Source organism: Oncorhynchus gorbuscha, linkage group LG15 (assembly GCF_021184085.1).
Source record: "Oncorhynchus gorbuscha isolate QuinsamMale2020 ecotype Even-year linkage group LG15, OgorEven_v1.0, whole genome shotgun sequence".
Classification (NCBI taxonomy): Eukaryota; Metazoa; Chordata; class Actinopteri; order Salmoniformes; family Salmonidae; genus Oncorhynchus; species Oncorhynchus gorbuscha.
In genome coordinates, this window is record NC_060187.1 from 3,908,320 (window position 1) to 3,915,446 (window position 7,127).

The following is a 7,127-nucleotide window of genomic DNA, read 5'->3' on the forward strand; positions in this document are numbered from 1 at the left end:
AGATTTGGGTATGTTATTTTAGGTCCTGAGCTACAGGCAGTTAGATTTGGGTATGTTATTTTAGGTCCTGAGCTACAGGCAGTTAGATTTGGGTATGTTATTTTAGGTCCTGAGCTACAGGCAGTTAGATTTGGGTCTGTTATTTTAGGTCCTCAGCTACAGGAAGTTAGATTTGGGTCTGTTATTTTAGGTCCTCAGCTACAGGAAGTTAGATTTGGGTATGTTATTTTAGGTCCTGAGCTACAGGAAGTTAGATTTGGGTATGTTATTTTAGGTCCTCAGCTACAGGAAGTTAGATTTGGGTATGTTATTTTAGGTCCTCAGCTACAGGCAGTTAGATGTGGGTATGTTATTTTAGGTCCTGAGCTACAGGCAGTTAGATTTGGGTATGTTATTTTAGGTCCTGAGCTACAGGCAGTTAGATTTGGGTATGTTATTTTAGGTCCTGAGCTACAGGAAGTTAGATTTTGGGTCTGTTATTTTAGGTCCTCAGCTACAGGAAGTTAGATTTGGGTCTGTTATTTTAGGTCCTCAGCTACAGGAAGTTAGATTTGGGTATGTTATTTTAGGTCCTCAGCTACAGGCAGTTAGATTTGGGTATGTTATTTTAGGTCCTGAGCTACAGGCAGTTAGATTTGGGTATGTTATTTTAGGTCCTGAGCTACAGGCAGTTAGATTTGGGTATGTTATTTTAGGTCCTGAGCTACAGGAAGTTAGATTTGGGTATGTTATTTTAGGTCCTGAGCTACAGGCAGTTAGATTTGGGTATGTTATTTTAGGTCCTGAGCTACAGGCAGTTAGATTTGGGTATGTTATTTTAGGTCCTGAGCTACAGGCAGTTAGATTTGGGTATGTTATTTTAGGTCCTGAGCTACAGGAAGTTAGATTTGGGTATGTTATTTTAGGTCCTGAGCTACAGGCAGTTAGATTTGGGTCTGTCATTTTAGGTCCTGAGCTACAGGCAGTTAGATTTGGGTATGTTATTTTAGGTCCTGAGCTACAGGCAGTTAGTTTTGGGTATGTTATTTTAGGCGAAATTTGGAAAAAAAAGGGTATGATCCTTACCAGGTTAAATAAAATTAAAATAAATTATAAAAAATCCTGTGATTTGGCTCAGCAAATCCTGTGATTAACTCAATTACATTTTAAAACATTTGTCAGCCCTATTTTGAGTTGAACAGTCAATATTCTGAGAATGAGAGAAATGTTTAATAAATATACAGTAACATTGGAAGAGAAAGCCAGCCCTGATGGTCAAGACTTAGCTATCATCCAGAAGGCGAGGTCAGTACAGGTGCATCAATGCAGGGACCTAGAGACTGAAAAACAGCTTCTATCTCAAGGCCATCAGACTGTTAAACAGCCACCACTAACATTGAGTGGCTGCTGCCAACATACTGATTCAAATCCAGCCACTTTAATATTGGAAAAATTGATGTAAAAAATGTATCACTAGCCAGTTTATATAATGCCACTTACATACCCAACATTACTCATCTCCTATATACAGTGGGGCAAAAAAGTATTTAGTCAGCCACCAATTGTGCAAGTTCTCCCACTTACAAAGACGAGAGAGACCTGTAATTTTTATCATAGGTACACTTCAACTATGACAGACAAAATGAGAAATATAATCCAGAAAATCACATTGTATGATTTTTAATGAATTTCTTTGCAAATTATGATGGAAAATAAGTATTTGGTCAATAACAAAAGTTTATCTCAATACTTTGTTATATACCCTTTGTTGGCAATGACAGAGGTCAAACATTTTCTGTAAGTCTTCACAATGTTTTCACACACTGTTGCTGGTATTTTGAATCAAGAAGCTAATTAAATTAAACATTATGATCATACAGCTGAAATCATAGGTTTACACCTTAACCATAATTTTACTTCCTCATTCCAAATACATTTAAAAACTCAGTTTTTCATTTAATCCTAGTAAAAACAGCCTGTTTTAGGTCAGTTAGGATCACCACTTTATTTTAAGAATGTGAAATGTCAGAATAATAGTAGAGAGAATTATTTATTTCAGCTTCTTTTTCTTTCATCATATTCCCAGTGGGTCAGAAGTTTATATACACTCAATTAGTATTTGGTAGCATTGCCTTTAAATTGTTTAACTTGGGTCAAACGTTTCAGGTAGCCTTCCACACGCTTCCCACAATAAATAGTGTGAAGTTTGGCCCATTCCTGACAGAGTTGGTGTAACTGAGTCAGGCGTATATGCTTGGGGTCATTGTCCATTTGGAAGAGCGATTTCCGACCAAGCTTTAACTGATGTCTTGAGATGTTGCTTCAATATATCCACATAATTTTCCTACCTTGTGATGCCATCTATTTTGTGAAGTGCACCAGTCCCTCCTGCAGCAAAGCACCCCCACAACATGATGCTGCCACCCCCGTGCTTCACGGTTGGGATGGTGTTCTTCGGCTTGCAAGCCTCCCCCTTTTTCCTCCAAACATAACGATGGTCATTATGACCAAACAGTTCTATTTTTGTTTCATCCGACCAGAGGACATTTCTCCAAAAAGTACGATCTTTGTCCCCATGTGCAGTTGCAAACCGTAGACTTGCATGCTTATGGTGGTTTTGGAGCAGTGGCTTCTTCCTTGCTGAGCGGCCTATCAGATTGTGTCGATATAGGACTCGTTTTACTGTGGATATAGATACTTTTGTACCGGTTTCCTCCAGCATCTTCACAAGGTCCTTTGCTGTTGTTCTGGGATTGATTTGCACTTTTCGCACCAGAGTACGTTCATCTCTAGGAGACAGAACGCGTCTCCTTCCTGAGCAGTATGACAACTGCGTGGTCCCATGGTGTTTATACTTGCGTACTATTGTTTGTACAGATGAACATGGTACCTTCAGGCCTTTGGAAACCAGACTTGTGGAGGTCTACAATTTTTTTCTGTGCTCTTGGCTGATTTCTTTTGATTTTCCCATGTCAAGCAAAGAGGCGTTGAGTTTGAAGGTAGGCCTTGAAATACATCCACAGGTACACCTCCAATTGACTCAAATAATGTCAATTAGCCTATCAGAAGCATCTAAAGCCATGACATCGTTTTCTGGAATTTTCCAAGTTGTTTAAAGGCAAAGTCAACTTAGTGTATGTAAACTTCTGACCCACTGGAACTGTGACACAGTGAATTATGTGTGAAATAATCCGCCTGTAAACACTTGTTGTGAAAATTACTTGTGTCATGCACAAAGCAGATATCCTTACTGACTTGCCAAAACTGTAGTTTGTTAACAAGAAATTTGTGGAGTGGTTGAAAAATGAGGTTTAATGACTCCAACCTAAGTGCATGTAAACTTCTGACTTCAACTGTAGGTGTACCTTGTGCTGGGGAAAAAAAGGCCACTGTAAAATGTTACATTTTGTCACACAACACAATGCCACCAATGTCCCAAGTTTTGAGGGAGCGTGCAATTGGCATGCTGACTGCCGGTATGTCTACCAGAGCCATCCCACAGGTCACAATCAACAACCTGATCAACTCTATGTGAAGGAGATGTGGCCCTGCATGAGGCAAATGGTGGTCACACCAGATACTGACTGGTTTTCATCAGGCAAATGGTGGTCACACCAGATACTGACTGGTTTTCATCAGGCAAATGGTGGTCACACCAGATACTGACTGGTTTTCTGATCCACGCCCCTACTTTTTTAAGGTATCTGTGACCAACAGATAAATATATGTATTCCCAGTCACGTAAAATCCATAGATTAGGGCCTCATGAATTTATTTCAATTGACTGATTTCCTTGCATGTTGCATGTTGCGTTTATATTTCTGTTCAGTATATATTTTGAAAATCCATGTGAAACTTCACACGTGTCTGACTCATGCGAAAAAAAATACATTTTAAAAATGCACGTGACATTTTTCACGTGATTTGTGCACATGAGTGTTTATACATGTGTCCGAAAACCACATTTATTTATTTTCTCACGTCTTTTTTGTAAGAGGGGGTAGTAGGTAGGGGCGAATGGAGGGGTAGAGGCGTAGAGTAGAGGTGGAGAGTTGGAGGTAGGAGGGTGGAGGTAGGAGGGTAGAAGGGTGGAGGTAGAAGGGTGGAGGTAGGAGGGTGGAGGTAGGAGGGTAGAAGGGTGGAGGTAGGAGGGTGGAGGTAGGAGGGTGGAGGTAGGAGGGTGGAGGTAGGAGGGTGGAGGTAGGAGGGTGGAGGTAGGAGGGTAGAAGGGTGGAGGTAAGAGGGTGGAGGTAGAAGGGTGGAGGGTGGAGGTAAGAGGGTGAAGGTAGGAGGGTGGAGGTAGGAGGGTGGAGGTAGAAGGGTGGAGGTAGAAGGGTGGAGGTAGGAGGGTGGAGGTATGAGGGTGGAAATTGGAGGGTGGAGGTAGGAGGGTGGAGGAAGCTGGGCTTGCTGAAGTGTTAGAAGTGTTAGAACTCCTGCAGGACTTAACCCCCCTCCCCCTACCCCGCTCTGAGCTGTACAGCAAGGGCCGATGCCAAGGGAGCTCAGGAACACTGAGGTTCAAATTTTGCTCAGACCTCTGTCATATAATCACAACCTCTTACCCATACAACCCCTGAGGTATGTATCGCCTAATCAGTGATAATAAACCCTCTGAAATATATTTGATATCACCCTAGTGTTATTCACCAAGGTACTATAGTAGTAAACCATTGACTGACCCAGGGGCTATAGTAGTAAACCATTGACTGACCCAGGGACTATAGTAGTAAACCATTGACTGACCCAGGGGCTATAGTAGTAAACCATTGACTGATCCAGGGACTATAGTAGTAAACCATTGACTGACCCAGGGGCTATAGTAGTAAACCATTGACTGATCCAGGGACTATAGTAGTAAACCATTGACTGATCCAGGGACTATAGTAGTAAACCATTGACTGATCCAGGGACTATAGTAGTAAACCATTGACTGATCCAGGGGCTATAGTAGTAAACCATTGACTGATCCAGGGACTATAGTAGTAAACCATTGACTGATCCAGGGACTATAGTAGTAAACCATTGACTGACCCAGGGGCTATAGTAGTAAACCATTGACTGACCCAGGGACTATAGTAGTAAACCATTGACTGACCCAGGGACTATAGTAGTAAACCATTGACTGACCCAGGGGCTATAGTAGTAAACCATTGACTGATCCAGGGACTATAGTAGTAAACCATTGACTGACCCAGGGGCTATAGTAGTAAACCATTGACTGATCCAGGGACTATAGTAGTAAACCATTGACTGATCCAGGGACTATAGTAGTAAACCATTGACTGATCCAGGGACTATAGTAGTAAACCATTGACTGATCCAGGGGCTATAGTAGTAAACCATTGACTGATCCAGGGACTATAGTAGTAAACCATTGACTGATCCAGGGACTATAGTAGTAAACCATTGACTGACCCAGGGACTATAGTAGTAAACCATTGACTGATCCAGGGACTATAGTAGTAAACCATTGACTGATCCAGGGACTATAGTAGTAAACCATTGACTGACCCAGGGGCTATAGTAGTAAACCATTGACTGATCCAGGGACTATAGTAGTAAACCATTGACTGATCCAGGGACTATAGTAGTAAACCATTGACTGATCCAGGGACTATAGTAGTAAACCATTGACTGATCCAGGGACTATAGTAGTAAACCATTGACTGATCCAGGGACTATAGTAGTAAACCATTGACTGACCCAGGGACTATAGTAGTAAACCATTGACTGATCCAGGGACTATAGTAGTAAACCATTGACTGATCCAGGGACTATAGTAGTAAACCATTGACTGACCCAGGGGCTATAGTAGTAAACCATTGACTGACCCAGGGACTATAGTAGTAAACCATTGACTGATCCAGGGACTATAGTAGTAAACCATTGACTGATCCAGGGACTATAGTAGTAAACCATTGACTGACCCAGGGACAATAGTAGTAAACCATTGACTGACCCAGGGGCTATAGTAGTAAACCATTGACTGATCCAGGGACTATAGTAGTAAACCACTTAGCCCGCTTGCTAACGCCAGTCCTGCCCAACAGAGACATACCAGTACAAGACATGCAACTCTTCTCAGCTTTCCAGCCTGAGCTGCAACCTCGTCTCAAAGCTTTTCGTATTATTCTGTACGTAAATCCGAGGAAAGATCCATTTAGCATGAGATGTAACGAATTACAATTCATATTATATGTTATTAATTTTCAAAACATACAACATGTTATGAATTTGCAAAAATTATGATATGTTAGGAATTCTAGCTAGGTGGCTGTTAGATAACTGGCTAACATTAGCTAGGCTAGGGGTTAGGGTTAAGTTTAGGAGTTAGGTTAAAAGGTTAAGGTTACGTTTAAGGAAAGGTTTAGCTAAAAGGGTTAAGGTTAGGGGAAGGGTTAGCTAACGTGTTAAGTAGCTGCAAAGTAGCTAAACAAGTAGTAAATATTTGAAAGTTGCTAATTAGCTGAAATGCTGAAGTTGTTTGTGCCCAGATCCAAACTCGCAACCTTTTGGTTGCTTGACATTTGTATTATATATGCCCACCCATCCACCCCGACCAATCACATAACTTTAGTTTTTTTGCCTTAAGTAACCATCTGTCTTATGTAACCCTACCAAACGTAGCATATGGGTGGCAGGTAGCCTGGCGGGGGGAGCGTTGGACTAGTAACCGAAAGGTTGCTGGTTCGAATCCCCGAGCTGACAAGGCAAAAATCTATCATTCTACCCCTGAGCAGGCAGTTAACCCACTGTTCCCCAGACGCCATGGATGTTGATTAAGGCAGGCCTCCGCGCCTCTCTGATTCAGAGGGGTGGGGTTACATGCAGAAGACACATTTCAGTTGAATGCATTGTTGTACAACTGAGTAGGTAACCTCCTTTCGCCATATCATACTAATTTGAGCTTCCCGGATGTACTATGCTACGTTTAGTCTATGAGACCAGGCTGTGAGCTTTGAAATGTAGCACTGCTCTGCTTCAAGTCAACTCAGTGGGAGGGAAGACCTCTGAGGAATCTATGGAATGCTTTCTTACGCTTACCCAGTGGAATCAACGAACCGAGGGAGGCAAAATATTTACTGTGAAAAACAGAGCTATTTGAAAAGCAAAAAGCACTAGTTGCCAACAGCAGGCTTGAGGGA